The 16272-nt window shown below is 55.8% G+C and overlaps 1 protein-coding gene across 3 annotated transcripts in view; it reads left to right on the forward strand.

The window, feature by feature from the left end:
• TACC2 (transforming acidic coiled-coil containing protein 2) overlaps positions 1 to 16272 on the forward strand; it is a 187420-nt gene that overhangs the window by 95507 nt on the left and 75641 nt on the right. The window lies entirely within an intron of this gene.

The following is a 16272-nucleotide window of genomic DNA, read 5'->3' on the forward strand; positions in this document are numbered from 1 at the left end:
TTAAAAGTAATTTTCCTTCTGTGAGCACAGGTTTGCTCTATGGAGGGAGAGAGGGTGAGAATGTACTGGAAAGGAATGGCTACCCCTGGTCAGGGTTAACTGTGCACAGCCAGCCCCCAGCTGGACGTGTGAAGGTCAGCAGTGTTTAAGGGGCTGTTCGCACTGTCTCATGGGCTGGGTTTCACATGCTGGTTTATCTGCAGGGAGACCAGAAATAGCTCGACGGGCCTGCGTTGGAGTGTCCAGCCAAACTGTAAGCTGGTCTGGGCACCTTGGATTTGGGCTTTGCTGCTCGGCGGCCGCTGACTGTCAGAGGAGTGTGCTGTGTCTCCCAACGCCCGGGCTCGCCTTATCGGAGCACATCCCTCTGCTGGCCAGCTGGCCAGTGCCCCGACCCACTGAGCTGAGCTCCCCGGGGCAGCAGCGTCCAAGTGCTTTCTTCCCTCTAGCTTGCATGTGACTTTCCATCTGAGCTGAGCCCTTGGCCTTAGCTCCCACCCGATGACGTGATCATGTGCACTCGGGGATCGGAGGAGGAAAAACCAAGCGCCTGTGAGGAAGGACGGTGGTGCTCATATCTTCCAGATGGTGATATGAAACGGGAGATAAGATGCTGTCACCCTTCTGGCCCGACAGGACGTGGTGTGTTGGGCCTGGATCGTAGGGATGTTGTCACCCTCTGTGACAGCCCGGTCACTCTCGTGCCTGTCCTTGGACAGGGGCTTCATTTGGGAACTCGGGCCGATCTCTGAAATGCAGTTTGCTATCAGGTCTGTGGGGGATCTGCCGAGAAGGGCTCAGAATTCCAGAACAGGGACTCCACAGGCAACAGTAAGTGACGGCAGCTCTCCAGGGCCGGCGTGGCAGAGTCGGCAGGCCGAGTGCAAGCCCAGCTTTGGCACTGTCCACGTTTTTCAGGTTCTGTCCCGGGGGGAACCTGCCTCTGAGTGAGACCCATTGTTTGCGAGCGAGGTGCTCAGTCAGGGATGGTGAGTTCTGACCATTAGTAATGACTCCCTAAGGATCTGTGTCCCAAGGGATTGTAAGGTCCCGTACAGCTAAACGTAGCAGGACAGGATGCCATGAGAGTAAGTTCAGTCTACCTCCTGGAAGCGTGGTGGCTTTTGTGCCCTCTGGGAGTTAACGCTTCTCTTTGACACAAAAGGCTTAAATTAAATCAACATTTCTGTCATCTTCCAAAAATATCAACATGCTGTGAATTTTTTTTTTAAAGATTTTATTTATTTATTTGACAGAGAGATCACAAGTAGGCAGAGAAGCAGGCAGAGAGAGAGGGGGAAGCAGGCTCCCTGCCAAGCAGAAAGCCCGATGCAGGGCTCCATCCCAGGACCCTGAGATCATGACCTGAGCAGAAGGCAGAGACTTAACCCACTGAGCCACCCAGGCGCCCCAACACGCTGTGAATTTTGAATTCAGCTTCTTTGTTATTCCACTAGGACTTGGAAAACATTGGTTAACTCTTCAACCCGGAAAAGGGGTCTGAGAGTTTTATTAGAAAGACCTTCACCTGCCCTACCCGCAGCCCATTTTACAGGAGAAGAAATCAAGGCACGCGAACAGATGTGACTCAAGAATAGACGTGTGAGGCCCTCAACTCCGGGCCCTGGCTGCTCTGCTGTTTCAGGGTCTGTCCAGGAGTCCTGCTAAGGGCTGGCAGGGGCACTGGGCATGGCCGAGGACCCAGCTCCCCGAGAATGATGTCCCAGGACGAGCCCCGGCGGGTCAGGGATGCATGGGTGGAGGCGAGCAGGCACGGAGGGGCTGAACTGTCCCCACCTGCTTCTCATCTCTGCTCTAGCAGCGCTGCCCTCCGGCAGCCCAGGGGGTAGTACAGGCACCCCAGGTAAACTCCTCCTTGGGTCTAGAACAAGGACTGGCTTCATGGACATGCCACCCAGACAGTCACCCAGGGCCTGGTGCTTGGAAGGACCCTGTGCTTATTTCAGTTGCTGTGCTCTCACCGTCCTGAAATTCTCAATCCCTCTGGAACCTGGGGCTCTGCATTTTCACTTTGCATTCATTAACATTCCACTTTGCTTGCGAATTAGGTTGCAGGTCCTGCCTCAGACTCCGATTCCAAGAAGATGGCCCAGTTGTCCCTGCTGTCTGTCAGCTGTCAGTGGCCTGCCCTACCCGTGGGGGAGGTCGGGCCCGCAGGGAAGGAGCTGCCATGTGTTGAGCATTTCACATAGGCTGGGCTGTGTGCGGGGGCTGGAGAAGCTGCAGTGGCCAAGACTTTAGTAGGGGAGCAGGACACCCTAGCTGAAAACAGGGCACTCAGAGGTCGGGGCCCAGCCCAGCCTGGCCTTGCAGGGTGGGCACGGTTACCCCCACCTGGGGTGGGCCTCCATGTTGGGTGACACCCCAGGATGACTGTAGGGTGGGCTGGGTGGGACCTGAGAGGGTAGACATGCAGGGCCAGCGTCTGCCGGAGCCCAGGCACAGAAAAAGCTGCCAGGAGCATCAGGGCATTGGCTTGATGAGGTTAGAGCAGGGAGAGGGAGGGGACAAGCCTGGGAGGGGACAGGGCCAGGGATGGGGCACAGGAGCCCATGTGGGAGGCCAGGGAGATTTCTTGCCTGGTTTCCTAAGGCTACCGAAAGTTTCAGGCAAAGAAAGACCCTTATCCGCACTCGAGCGGGGTTATCCTGGTGTCTCTGGGGGTCGATGTGAGGGGACAGAGGAGGCAGGCAGAACAGGTCATGTGGGAGTCCACTCAGAGGGGCGGTGGCCCTCACCAGCAGAGACGGGGTGGGGGGGGCAGGACAGAGAGTTTCAGAAAGAGGAGGAGGTGACTCAGCAGGAAGGGGTGACAGAGAGGCAAGGACAGCCCCCACTTCTGCTGCTGATCTGAGTCACCGGGAGCTTCCCTGTCAGGGCCGACCTCCCTGGTCCCTGGGGCTGGGCCAGCAGCAGGCTGGAGGCCAGGAGGGGGTAGGTGGGTGGGGGTCCGTTCATATCAGCACTTGAGTCCCTTGTTTGGTCTTTGGGGTCCTGAGGGGGCAGCGCAGGAAGGACGGGGCCCCGTGGTGGGACCAGCAGGAGGGAGAGTGGAAGGGGCAGGCGCCACAGCCTCCGGGCTGACGGGCTGCAGAGCTGAGGGGACACCCTGGACAACACACACCCCCGTGTGCTCAGGGGGTGGCAAATCTGTCACCTATGGGCACCCTCGTCAGTGGGGTGTGACTGTTGCTGGGCTTCCCCCTGTGGCTTCGGCTTTGCTCTGAGGCCACAGGTCCGAGCATCTCCCCTCCCCCCTGCCAGGGTTTTCAGACAGAATCTCTCCTTGCACTTGACGTCGCAGAACCACACCGGATGTCCCCTCTCTCCGGTTTACGTCCCGTCAAATACAGTCCTCATGGGGCGTGCACGGAGGGCGCCCGGCCAGCGCGCCTTCTTTCGGAAACTGAGTTTGAGTCGGCCAGTGGCCTGTTCACTGCTTGGGAATATGAATGAATGGAAACTTTGAAGTGTGGAAATGGCTAAGGAGCTTCAACGCCCTCAATAGTTCGCATTCTTCTTTTTGAGTCATTTCTTTATAAAATAGTCTCGTCCAGCCCCTGTCCCGGTTGTTACAGATCAGCATGAACAGGCGAGGCGTCCCTCTGCCTGGAAACCCCCTCGGGCCCTTGCCGAGTTCAGTCGCCCCACACTGCTCACCTGTGGCTTGGCCTCGCTCCGGGCTTAGCCCTGGTCCTGACTCTCTGGTCTGTTTTCCTCCTCATGTCTGCGGGGTTCAGGGAAGAAGGCAGGGTGAGTTCCAGCTCTGCCTCTGCTCCCGACCCCCAGCTTGGTCACAGACAGCTGGGACACCCCAGCTCTCCCCCTGCGTGTTTATTAGGTGCTCGCTGTCGGGCAGGGGTAGCAGGGGATTGTCCTGGCCAGATGCTGGGACACTGGTTCTATGACCTTGCCGAAGTGACCTCCGCTCCCTGAGCCTCCGTGTCCTCTGTAAAGCAGGCAGGTGACAGTTGCCTCAAAGCGTTGTCATGGGGGTTATTTGAGGTCATATATAGATAAAGTGCTCCGTGCTGGGCATGCGGGGCTGGGCACCCAACACGAGGCGCCCAGGACTGTGCACAGAGCCCGAGCTCCCCGGTGGGGCTGAGCTCCTGCTGTGTTCACGCTGTTAATCGGCGAGGCCCAAGCCGAGGCGTGGAGGCTGAGGGGTCGCTGGCCTGGCCAGGCGAAGGGGCCCCAAGCCCAGAAGGCAGCGTGGGCAGCTAGTGTTGTGGGCACTGAGGGAGGCCCGCTTGGTGGGAGCAGAGCCGGTGAGGGCCGGGACGGCGGAGCTCGGTGGGGTGTGAGGCTAAGCAGCAGCAGGGCTTTGGGGTGAGAGTTGTGAGTCCTTTGAGCGTGGTGAGTGTGGGGGGCCCAGGGCCGCCGTCCTCCAGGCCTGGGAGCCGGCCACGCGGTGGAGTGGGAGGAGCTGGAAATTAGCAGAACGTTATGGACACTGACACCCAAGTGTCCTGCATTTCTGGAGCTGGGGCTTCCTGCAGGTGCTTCCACCCAGAGGGAAGAACCGAGCCCTCTCCCAGAGGCTGGGAAGCTCCAGAGCCTGGCTTCAACCTCGGGCCTGCTTTCAGCTCTCACTGCTCAGTCACCTAACACCAGCTGGGCCACCTTCGGCCCTGCCAGGTCCCCGGTGGGCAGCAGAGGACTGTTCCTACACGTTAGCCCGTGGACAGCATCGATAGCCTTGCTTTTTCCAAAGGAGAAAACCAAACTTGTTTTGAGCTCTTTGCTTGAGGGCGTGATTGCAGTTGGCTCTCCTTCCTACCCAAGTACCCTCACGTCCGCCAGGAGGCCGGTCTGCACTCCAGGCATTTTCCGGGATGTCCAGCAGGGGGCACTCACCCACTGAATGTGGGACCTCTCTCTTCTAAAGATCTCTGTGCAACCCCTGACTTCCCTCCCGCCAAGGGGTCCCCCACCTGTCCCTGGCACAGGCTCCTTGGTTACCCGTCAGACTCTTGGCCTTGGCTTTTCTTAGCCTTGGATTTTGGGGTGTATCCCAGGGAGTTTGCAAAGCTGTGCTGTAGTTCTGAATTCACAGAGTTCATTTCTTATTAAAAAAAGTATTAGGAATGATCATGCAAAAGTCTGCTCCCCAAAATGAAACAACAATTCAGAGGGTCCTGAGCACCCACACGGCCTCCATCAGAGACACTCCAGGTTCTGCTGGAACCTAACACAGGAGGCGTTCATGCCTGGCGCGGGCGGGCTAGGGCAGGGCAGGGTGAGGGCTGCTGCAGCACTGGAGGGTGCCTCCCCTGCGTGTAGCCAAGGCCCCAGGGAACGGGGCAGGGATGGAGGGAAGCAGCATGCTGCATCTTTAAATAGCCCCTTCCACGTGTCTGGGGTGGGTTTGTTGGGGTGGGGGGGCCTGATGAATGTGCCATTAAGGAGCCGTGTTCCGCTGGGAACAATTCTCCCATTGTGTCCGCCGCACGTCTCCAGCTGCCACCCCTGCGGATCTCGCTCCCTGAGCCTCCGAACTTGTGTCTTTGCCTCCTGCTCCAGCTGTGATGGAGTAGAAGCTTCTGCTCTCTCCCACTAGTGTCTGGCCAAGGACTTAAGCAGCTGTCGTAGAAAGCTTTCCTTCCATGCTTGCTGCCCCAGGAGAGGAGGGGCCTGGTGCTCTCTGCCTCCCAGGCCCTGGCGGGGGCTGCGTTGGAAACAGGGCCTGCAAGTTGTTGACAATTCGGATCTGTGATGCCACAAGTGGTCCTTTGGGCTGGAGCTGGTCTGAAGTTTGCCCCTGCAGGCAAGTGTCCACGGAATGTTGGGGATGCCCTGCAGGAGCAAACGGGTTATCAGGGCTCTTCAGAGGCAGAGCCAGTGGGATCTGTATAGACAGAGAAATTCATGGTGAGGACTTGGCTCAAGTGACGATGGGGACTGGTGGCAGGGGCAGCCAGCGGGGCGGGGCGGGGGGGGGGGCTGAAGCCGCTGCTCCGGGCTGAAGGCCGGCTGCTGGCAGACTCCCTCTTCCCTGGAGGGGTGGTCCCCACTTTTTCTCTCATTTATTCCTATCAAGATGGACTCGTGGATATCTGTTTTATACTTTAGGCCATAATATAATACTACTTAATTTTTTTTACTTTTTGATTTTTGCCACCTCGTTTTAGCTTTGGCCATTGGGGCTGCCGGGCTTTACTTTGAGAGGGTCCAGAAGGCCCAAGGCCCGACAGACATAGAGTCAGATTTGCATTTTTTTAAAGGAGCTTTCTCCAGCTGCCTGGCAGGGCAGGACTGGTGTCTGGACTGACCAGGGACCCCTCCCCAGCCTACCCCACCCCATGTCCTGAGGCTCCATGTCATGCCCGTGGGCCAGGACAGGACTGGGTGTGGCTGTGGTTCTGCTGCCGGAAGTCCGCCTTCCACTGCACCTGTGGGCCGGTGCCAAGTTCGCTCCCTCTCCGGTGGCTTTTAGCCACAGGGCCGTGGCCTAGATCTACGGATCCAAATAAAACATGTCTTTTCCCCTCTGGTGGGTCCCTGGAGGTTTTCAAATTAATTTCAAAAATGCACCCGTGAAAATTTCGTTTTGCTGAAATGGAAGTTGTTGCTGCTCAAGCGTGGGCCAGAATCTGAGGTCCTTACTGGCCTCCCGGGTTGGAGGCACATCCTGCATCCGTCCCCATTTCCGGCTGGGCTTCTCCTGTGGGCGCTGGCATGCCTTCCGTGTGTTTTCTGCACGCACAGGTGTGGCCCACGCCCCCCCCCTCACTCCCCCCTCCCCCGCCAGTGGTGGTTTTGTCTTCACCTCTTTGGGCTTGGAGGGGAGTGGTGGGCCAGCAAGACCCGGGGCACATCTTCTTACGGAATCGACAGATGTTCTGTTCTTGCGAGCGTGCTGGGTGACTTCCTGCCGCCTCCTTCTGCCTCTAACGGCAGCTATGGAAATGATGACACAACCCCACATTTCCAGTGCAAATGGCTTTTCTCCAGGAGTTTTCACACACCTCCCCCACCCATACCCGCTGGTAATCATTAGGACACAAGCCTTTGGGAGAACAGATGTGACTCTGGGAGAAGCGAGCTTTGTGTGCACCCCTGCCTAAAGCACAGAACTTGTCCTGGGAGGGACACTGTCGACTGCAGGGGCCAGGCTTCCGGCCTTCCCTTTGCCTCCAGCCCTGCCCTTCTGCAGCGTCCACACTCAGCGGACCACCCAGCCTACGAAGGTGGTTTTAAGAGCATCAGCTATCGATGCATTGAGCTGCAGGAAGCTGACTCCATACAGGCAGTCATGATAAAGAACCTTCTAGTGACGCAGGTCCAAAGCCCTCACTCATGCCAAGGCTGCCACAGCTGACCATGCGTTTTTGGACCCTCTGGAGGCTCGTGGCAAAGAGCCTGGTGCGTTGGCCTATGGGCCAGGTGGGTGTGAACTTGAGCCAGTGTCCCTGTCCAGAGCTGATCTACCAGTCGGCCTGCTGGGGACTGCTGTTCCAAAGGAATGGGTTAACTTGGAGGTCTGACCAAGGGCTGCCTGGATAGACCTGGAAGAAATGAGCCGGGAGAAGCAGCTTCCAGCAAGGAGGAAGTAGCTCCGTGCTGGAGCAGAAGGCCCAGGGTGCAACACCCCTGAGCAATGCTGCCCCGAACCGCAGCCTGGGGTGGGGGCAGGCGGGTGGCCTTGGGTCACCATGGCTTCTGGTGAGATGTCTGCCGGCCCTGCCCGCGTCGGGCAGCCCTGCACTGCTCCCATCTCTCTCCCCAGGCTCGTCCCAGACTTGAGAGGCTTTCCTGGCTGGAGAGGCAGTCAGTGCCCGTGTCCCTGGCCCCACCCAGGCGGGTCCCCTCTCCTTCCACGTTAGACACGTGACCTCCTTGAAAACTGCTGCACATTCTTGCACTCAGAGCCCGTGTGTCTGCCAGCTGCCGGCCCAGTGGATAACTCTGTAGGTGGGATCAGGACCCTCCTCTCTGAAGGATGCTGACGCAGTCAGCAAGGCACTGTGCTGAGCAGACTCGCACCGGAGCCGGCTTGTTCCTTATTCACCTAAGCCACACGTCATTACCTGCGTTCTCGTGCCTGCAAGACCACTTCTTCCAGGGCATACTGGGCCCGGATGTGCTGTAGAGTGTCCCCCTCCTGGCGGGCCAGGCACAGGCTACCGACCTGGGGCTTCTGGCTGCGGTCGGCCTCATGAGTGGGAGCCGGCGTTTGGGCAGCTGGGTGGTCACGTCTGGAACCCCGCCTCCTTCAGCAGAGGGGTACAGGGGAGAGGGGCTGTTACTTCACCAGTGGAGTCAGTAGAAGGTGGCTTTGTCCTTCTGGGCAGAGCCAGTGTGGAGAGGAGCGACCCAGGCCCCTGGCCATGTCCTTGCTTGTCCTTGTTGTGGGAAGGAGAGCGGGCAGCCAGGTGGAGGCTCTCTGGAGCACAGCTTTGTGACCCCAGATTGCAGTCCCCAGACCCTCAGAGTGGCCGGGAAGGGGGTCGGACCTGACATGGGGAGCAGATGGTCCAGGGGAGCTGCAAGGGGCCAGTGAGGGTGTGGCTGGGGGTGCCCATCTCAGCTGCTGGAGGGTGGATGCTTTCAGGGCAGCGGGAGTTTCCGGGCGCTCCCCCTCCGTTCCAGGTAATGTCCTTGGCCCGGTATTATGTTGGCTGCCACGTGATAATTTCAGATTTTTGCCCTTGAGGAGGCTGCTTTGCTTCCAAGCCAAGTGTGCGCCTTGCAGGTGCCAGACAGGCTGGAGGTAGGAGGAGAGAGGGCTTGCCAGCAGCAGGCCTGGTCACAGACTGCCTAAGGGGAGGTGGAGAAACAGACCCGCAGACCAAGACAGGGTGCCAGGCAGGCAGGGTGGGAGAAGGGCTTCTCACCAGAACATGCCTGCCTCGGGGTTCCTCCCTTCCTAGGGCCTTTCTGGCAAGTTAGTTTCTCTTATACTCAGGCTCATGAGATGAAGTCCCAGGCCTGGTGGGGCAGCTACAGGAAGGTGACAGGTGCTCCGAGTCTAAGCAGATCATGTAGTGCGGTCTTCTGCTTTGTTTCTTTCTGTCTGTCAGTTCGTTCATCCATCCATCCATCCATCCACCCACCCGCTCAGCATACAAGTCCTGGGTTGATTCTGTGCCCTATCCCATGGGTGAGGTGGTCCAGGGGGAGGAATGTCAAGTTGGAGAGATTTGCCTCTGTCCCACTGAGGATCTGTGTGACCTTAGACAAGTTACTTGACCTCTCTGAGCCTTCGTTCACTAAAATCTTTTAAACGAGGCTAGTCATAACTGCATCCTGGCATTAACTGTGAGGAGTAAACGAGGTATATGGAGAGTGTGGCTCAGTGCTTGCAAACAGGAGCCATTTCAGCCATGTCGGCTCTCCCACGCTGGGAGTGCTAGGGCAGAGGAGACAGAGACAGACACAGCGCTAATACAGCATGGCAAGTGTCCCACAGAGTTGAGAATAGAAGAGCCAGAAGAAAGCACCTGATTGGCCTGGAGAGGCCGGGGATACTCCGAGGGGTGAAGAAGGCCAGGGTGCTTCAGAGGGAAAGCACAGGTGCCACGGCTGGATGGGCGGTGGAGAGGCCCCGCAGATTTAGGCAGCAGGTCAGGGCAGGCCTGGACCCGCTGGGGTCGGGGGTAGAGCGGTGCGGTTAGCGGCCGAGTGGCAGATGGGGTGGGCGGTGGGCGGATTTGGAGGGCCTGCAGCCAGGGTCCCGGAAGTTTGCTGGGACCTACAGTGTGCAAGGGGGATCATTTCCCCTTTAAAGCAGGAGGGAGTCAGGACCCAGGTGAGTTGCAGGGGTGGAGGGGGATCTCCAAGGGGAGGATGAGTGGCGATTAGAGGCTGGAGGTCACAGGACCACTGGAGGTTGTCACCATGGTTCAGCTGGGAGGCCACGGTGGCGGGAACATGGGTGGAGGCTGTGGGGGTGTAGAGGATGTGAATCTGTCCTCATGGCTTGCATGCTTTCCTTCCTTCATTCACACATGAATGTCTGTTGAGCTTCTGCTCTGTGCAGGCCTCTGGGGGTATAGTAGTGATTCCCACGCCCCGGGGCCACACTCCCCTGAGGGGACTCTGCAGGGGCAGAGACTCCTGAGCTAGGTTGTGATTCTGGGGTGGGGGGAGCTCCCAGGCCAAGTCACCAGGGACCCTGGGCTTGGCACCAGCCTTTCTTCCCCATGCTGCCCAAAGCTGGGGCTCAGGAGGGGAGGAGTGTAATCTGCCATGGGGTTCCATCCAGCATGCAGTCCTAGCTCTTTCTGTCCTGGCTAAAAGGCGCAATGGCTGGCTCTTCAGGGATGACTCGGCTACTTTGTGCCCCCAGTAAGTACCCCTGCTCCTGACTTCAGAAATCCATCTCAGTGAGCATCATTGCCTGGTGACTCTGCAAATCATATGGCCCTGCAGCCTTTCTGGAGTTTAGATAATGGGGTCCCCTACCCACCATTTTTATTGGCTCCATGTTAAAGATGGGCAGACTGAGGCCCAGTGAGGTCAGGACCTTGCCCGAGGTCACAGGTTCCTGGAGCAAAGTCGTGGTAGGACCCGTTTCCGTTGGGTGTCTCAGCAGACTCCTTTTCCAGGAAGCCTGCCAGCCAGATGAGCAGCTCCGGACTTGGTGTCCCGGGGCTGCTGTGACAGTCAGTGGGGACAGAGTGCTTTCTTGCTTTTCCATGAAATGGCCGCAGTGGCGGTCGTAGCTGATGCGTATTGAGCACTTGCTGTATGCTTGGCACAGCTGTATGAAGAACCTCTTATCTGTTATTTCATTTCTGCAATATCCATGTTGATGGGAAGTTCCAATTTATTTTTGTTACACAAATGAGAACACCGAGGGCCAGAGGGCCTTGGTGGTTACTTCTTTGGGTCAGCTTAAGGATTCAGGTGAATGAGCAATTTCTCCTATTATCCATGAATCTTTCTGAATTAGGTGAATGAGGAACAGAGTTTAATTCGAACCTCATTCCTGGGCACCCAGCCTTCCCCATCTCCCCTAGGGGGATGATACCCTACGATGAGGGGGTCAGGGCAGGCCCTTCTGGAGAGAGATGTTGACTTCCCAGAAACAAAGGACCCCCTCCCCCCGCCCCCATGTTGGGGATTGGAGGCATGTTCCCAGGCTGAGCCATCCCAAAGCAGGAGCCCTTCATCTCTTTCTGGATTCTTCACTTGAGCTGCAAAACCATGTAAACGTACCATGCGTTTCTTCTGTGTCAAAACTGAAAAAGTAATCAGCCTCTGAAAGCTGCTAGGAGACCTGGGGGGGCCTCTCCGACATTTCCTTAAAGTCAGCGGGATGGAACTGGGTCAGTCTGTTGTCACGGCAAGACTGTCTTCACGTGGACAAATCAATTCCTAAAAATCTGAGTGTTTAGGAGAAGTAATCCCTTATCTTCAGACACCGTTGCGGGCTAATTGCATCCAGCAACGACTAGACAGGGCGCGGGGGGAATTACACAGACCCACTGGGAGGGTTACGAAGAGGGAAATATTTTTAGGGCTTGGTAATGCACACACACACGCACATCTGTGCACACGCACGGGGGTGTACACACATGCGCACATGCACGCACACTCGTTCAGTCTCTCCTCAGACGTTATGCTAATTATGTATCAGTAGGTGCTCGTGGATGCTATTTCTGGCCCAGCCGTTCTGGATTTCTCTTCTCTCCTGGAGCCTTGAGTCAGCAGTTCTGGTCCTCAGCTCCTGGCTTTCTGTGCGCAGCTCACAATTAGGGCAGCCCCACGCCAGGCTCTGTGTCCCTGCTCTTGAGGCTGGAAAGGGATGCCCCCCAGACCAGCTGACCACCTTGCCCTGCGAGGAGGCTGCTGCTCCGGCCGGGACTTCAGGAGGACCCACCCTCTGTTTAGAGTGAGGGAAGGAGCAAGACACCCAGAGCTTCTGAATGTGCTTGTCTGTGTTTTCATCTGGAAAGCCTTGCCCCCCTGGATGGCGTCTTTGGAGCCACAGGGAGGAACCCTCTCCCCCTGCAGACGGTGGGACCTGGAGTTCTCAACCCAGTCTGGCTCTCCAGTCTGGCTGCAGAAACTGCTCTGCTGCTGATTCTGGCAGCCGGGACGGCCCCTCTGTTTCCACCTGAATGTTCTTCTTTTTCCCGGTACCAAGTAGCCTCTAAAACCAGTCCGCTTAAGCTCTGGAGGAACTCTGTGGATTAACACATCGGCATTCAAACTAAGTACAGTATTTGAGCTCTTACCAGGCACTGGAAAGTGCTTGTGGAATTTTCTGTTCTTGGAACTATTTCCTGGAGAAGAAAGGGAGAGAACGCTGCTTATGTTCTCCGTCCAAGAGAGAGGCGTCTGGTGCGGCACGTCACTTGTTTCTCTCTTCTCAGGTTTGAGGGGAAACTTGACTTTATTTCTAAGTACGAGCTTGAACATTGGAGGTCAGAGTTTTGTTTGGCCCGTGACGACCTCGGGCCACCCAGTTTTTGCCTGGGACCTTAAACCTCATTCGTAAAAGTTGTTAGAGGAACAGGTCTGGAAAAATACAATTGGTACCTGAGAAAGACTACTTAAAAATGAATCCGCTTAATAAGTCAAAGTTTTATGGTAATAGCACGGAAGGGGTTTAACTGCAACTTTACCTTGAAAAAAGAAACGAAGAATTATGAAAACGGTGAGTTTTTATATTGAACCAGATGTAGGCTTCCATGAAAACCGTAGGCTACTAGTTAGAACGAACAAGGAAGTCTGCCCTGATTTTTCTGCCAGGTTTTCAAGGTCATGTGTTCCTTACGTCACGTTTGAGTCTCTTCTCCATAAATCCACGGGGCCTTAGCAGTTCACTGATGGGCTTCTCTCTGCTCCTTGATCTTGAAGTTCCTTCTTCAAAGCCGCCTCCTTCTTCATGCTCCCCAGCTTCTCTTGCACGGCTCACAGATGGCCACCTGTCACAGCTTCACGTGGAAGGGCGTCCCACCTTCCTCAGAATCCAATTCACTGTCCTCACGGGGTCCTATGTGTTCTTCCAGGCGTAGGCTTCCTGTACCATCAGTGGCATTGTGTATTTGCCCCGACATTCGTGGAGAGACAACTGGCAGAGACTTTGGAAGCCAGGCGGGGCTTCCTTCCCTACTTGAGGGGAGGACCGAGTCTGTAAGTGGTTGCTTCATTGCTAAAGACCCTGGCAGGCTGACCTTTCCTTTCTCTTCTATAACCAAGTTGCCTTGGCACCATGGATGCTTAGAGATGCTTTCTGCGTGATGGGGCAACTCAAGATATATCCTCCGGGGACTTCTTCGCTTTCTGATCTTACTGACTGCTGCAGGGAGCCGAGTAGCGGCGACTCTGCTCACAGGGGCAGCCCGATGGCACAGAACAATATATGGGTAGAAGGCTGTTGTCAAAGGCATGGTCTACCATAGTCAAGGTCTCTTGGCAGAGGGCCCACAGGAGAGTATGTTGAGAACGGTAGTCACGAGACACCTGCTCATCCATGGAGTGACTTTTTCCCCCCCCAAACCTGCTGGGTTTAATGAATTATGTAACTGCTTGCGATTGTTTCCCTTTTTGCCTTGGCTGTTGGGAAACAGACTTGCAGCTTATTCCAACAAAGGCTTCAATAAGTATTTCTGGAATAACCTTACCCCCTCTGGCTTTTATACACCTTTTCTAGCCCAATTTCTTTTGTGCTCTTTTGAACTGCAAGCTTAAATCTTTTCTAAATTTAGGTAGGTATTATTTCCTAAAAAATGATCTCAGGAGTTCTCTTACCATATCCCTCCAATGAGCTGAATGAATTTGGTAAAGACAGAAAGATTTCGAGGCTCTTATTTCATCTTCTCAGATGTGGTGTTTGTGTTACTGACTCCTCCTCCAAGAAGAAACTTCTTGGCACTAATTGAAGTTTTGTGTGGACCTGGTGTTTTCTACACCAGCCTGGCTGCCTTTCTTCTCGTGGGCATCAAAGATTAACATTGTAACCTGCGTTGGTAATTTTGAAACAAAAGCAAGTCTCATCTCTCTTTACCCATTTCTCTTCTAGCACATTTTGGGGTGCCTTTCTGGGTGTGACAGTGAACCCCTCAATCTCCATTCTTGATCATGACAGAATTGAAAGGATTTACCTCCTAAAGGGTAGTCTTTAGAGCTGTCTTTGCTTGGAAGGAACTCTGGAAGGTCTCATGTGTAGATCTGGTATGAAATTGACAAGGAGAACGTACAGTAGATAGCCCTTTCCAAGAAGAAAGAGAACGAACTTTCTGGAGGAGATGGGGTTTTACCTGAGCTTGTGCTTCAGCCCAAGAAAACCACTCAGGCTCCTAAGTGCAAGCATATGAAGTTGAATGTTGGAGTCTGGAAGATGGATAGGTCCCCGTGGCCCCGGAAATGGAAGAACCCATCAATCTTCTCCCCTTTCTCTGTTCATCAGATGATTGAAGACTTGCCAGGACCTCTTCCCACGCCCTCTGAGGTGTCCCCTGCACGTGTTTATGGAGCCCTGGCTGTGCGTAGGGTGTGCTGCAGGACTGGAGAGCAGAGTGCAGGTGCAGACACGTGGATAAAGTGGGATGAATGGCGTGAGCAAATGCCAAGGCTCTGACTTGCCAGTGGTTGAGAGAAGTCTGAGGGTCAGCGGGGACTCTCCCTCCCAGGAGCTGGCCCAGAGCTGGGGCTGATACAGGAGGCATCGAGAGAGCTGAGAAGGTGGGGAGGGGCTCCTCCTCGGCAGTGAGGTCACAGGGAGGACCCTGCTTGCTCAAGTCCCAGGTGGAGTGAGTCACGAGATCAAGGCCAGGATACGGAATTGGGACGTCTTCCGGAAGGCTGTGGTCAGCTTTTGGAGCAAGTTTGTGTGACATAAAAGCTATATCTCCAAAGCCCAGAGAATGGAATCCCAGATCCATAAATCCTGGTGGGGAAAGTGCCAGCAGTGTGCCATTCCTTGCCCCCACCCCACCCCAGTCCTGTTCCCTGGCCAGTCCTGCCGGTCTCAGACTCCTGTTCACACTTGGATGTGGAACTTAGCCACACGGGAGGCCTGAGATGGAAGAGCTCTCACCAGCTGGAACCTCGGGGGAGGGCAGTGAGCACAGAGTCGTGGGACAGGGTGTGGATTTTGGGGGTCCCTAATGGAGGAGCCAACAGGCAGTGGTGGTCCGGGTGGAGCAGGAGCCTGGCTGGAGTTGGGCTCCCTAAAGAGAAAGTGCTCGTGCTTTTCCTGCAGTCCCCACCACGGGACGGTGGACGGTGGGGAAGGCCAGCGACGGGAAGAAACAGGACCCGGGCCATTCTCCATCTGTGTTTACATTCTTCGTGCTCTCCAGATGGATTTTTTCTGTGATCTGACCTACTTTTCTTTAGTGTGTGTGTTTGGGCTAATTAGCAGTGCAGGGGTCCATCAGTCCTGTTTGGAGAGCGTGGCTGCTATGGCAACTGGAGACTTCTCCGAGGCCGCAGGCCAGGACAGAGCCGCTCCGGTATGTGTTTCCTGGGGTATCAAAGATGCTTCAAAGGGCTCACCCTTCTGGACTGTGGCTCAGTCCCTCGGACCTCACTGGCATTTAAGAGTCTCTACCAGAGTTTCTCTCAGTCACAGAGGTTTGTTCATCTTTCCGGGATGTGTCAGTAACCTGAGGATAGGCTCCTCTTACTCAGTATTTACAGGCCAGGTACATGGCGGCTGTGTTGATATGTGTTGACTTGCTAATAGTTTTAGAAATGATGGGTGCAACCCTTGATGTATCTAGTTTTCTCGGGTCTGGGAGACATCCTGGGAGGGTTGATAGGGGAGCCCGTTGCCTAAGTGGGCTTAGCCTGCATCAGGGTCCCAGAGTATGTGTCCCGTGGTCCAAAGGCCCCAAGAGCGGCTGAGTTCAGGATCTCATCGCAGCCATGGTTAGGAGCTCCAGGGATCACTGGTTTGCTCTGGAGGGGAAATGCTCTGCTCGGGGCGGCCCAGGTGAAGTCTGGGGAACCGGTTAGGAATGAAGAGGTGTTAAGGAAGGAAGGACGAGCCGGGCTGCGTGAAGGCCGTCCCTCCCGGAAGGTTCGGAGTCCACAGAGGGGAGCCACGGGCATGTCATCTGTAGCCTCAGCCCCAGGTCCCCGCCCCAGTGGGTGCTCCATGCAGGCGCATGTACCTGAGGGAGCGAGCGGTTAGAGCGCTAACTGCTTGCCCTTTAGTAATTCTGGATGGAATCTGTGCTTTGTCACTGTACAGACCCATGATTTAGCCTTCGTGGAATGATCTGGGTGGGACAGGGTGAGGCGGGGAGGAGGGGGAGGTAGGGGACAGGCAGGAGTGTGTGTGGGGGT

The sequence above is a fragment of the Neovison vison genome, chromosome 2 (assembly GCF_020171115.1).
Source record: "Neovison vison isolate M4711 chromosome 2, ASM_NN_V1, whole genome shotgun sequence".
Taxonomy (NCBI): Eukaryota; Metazoa; Chordata; class Mammalia; order Carnivora; family Mustelidae; genus Neogale; species Neogale vison.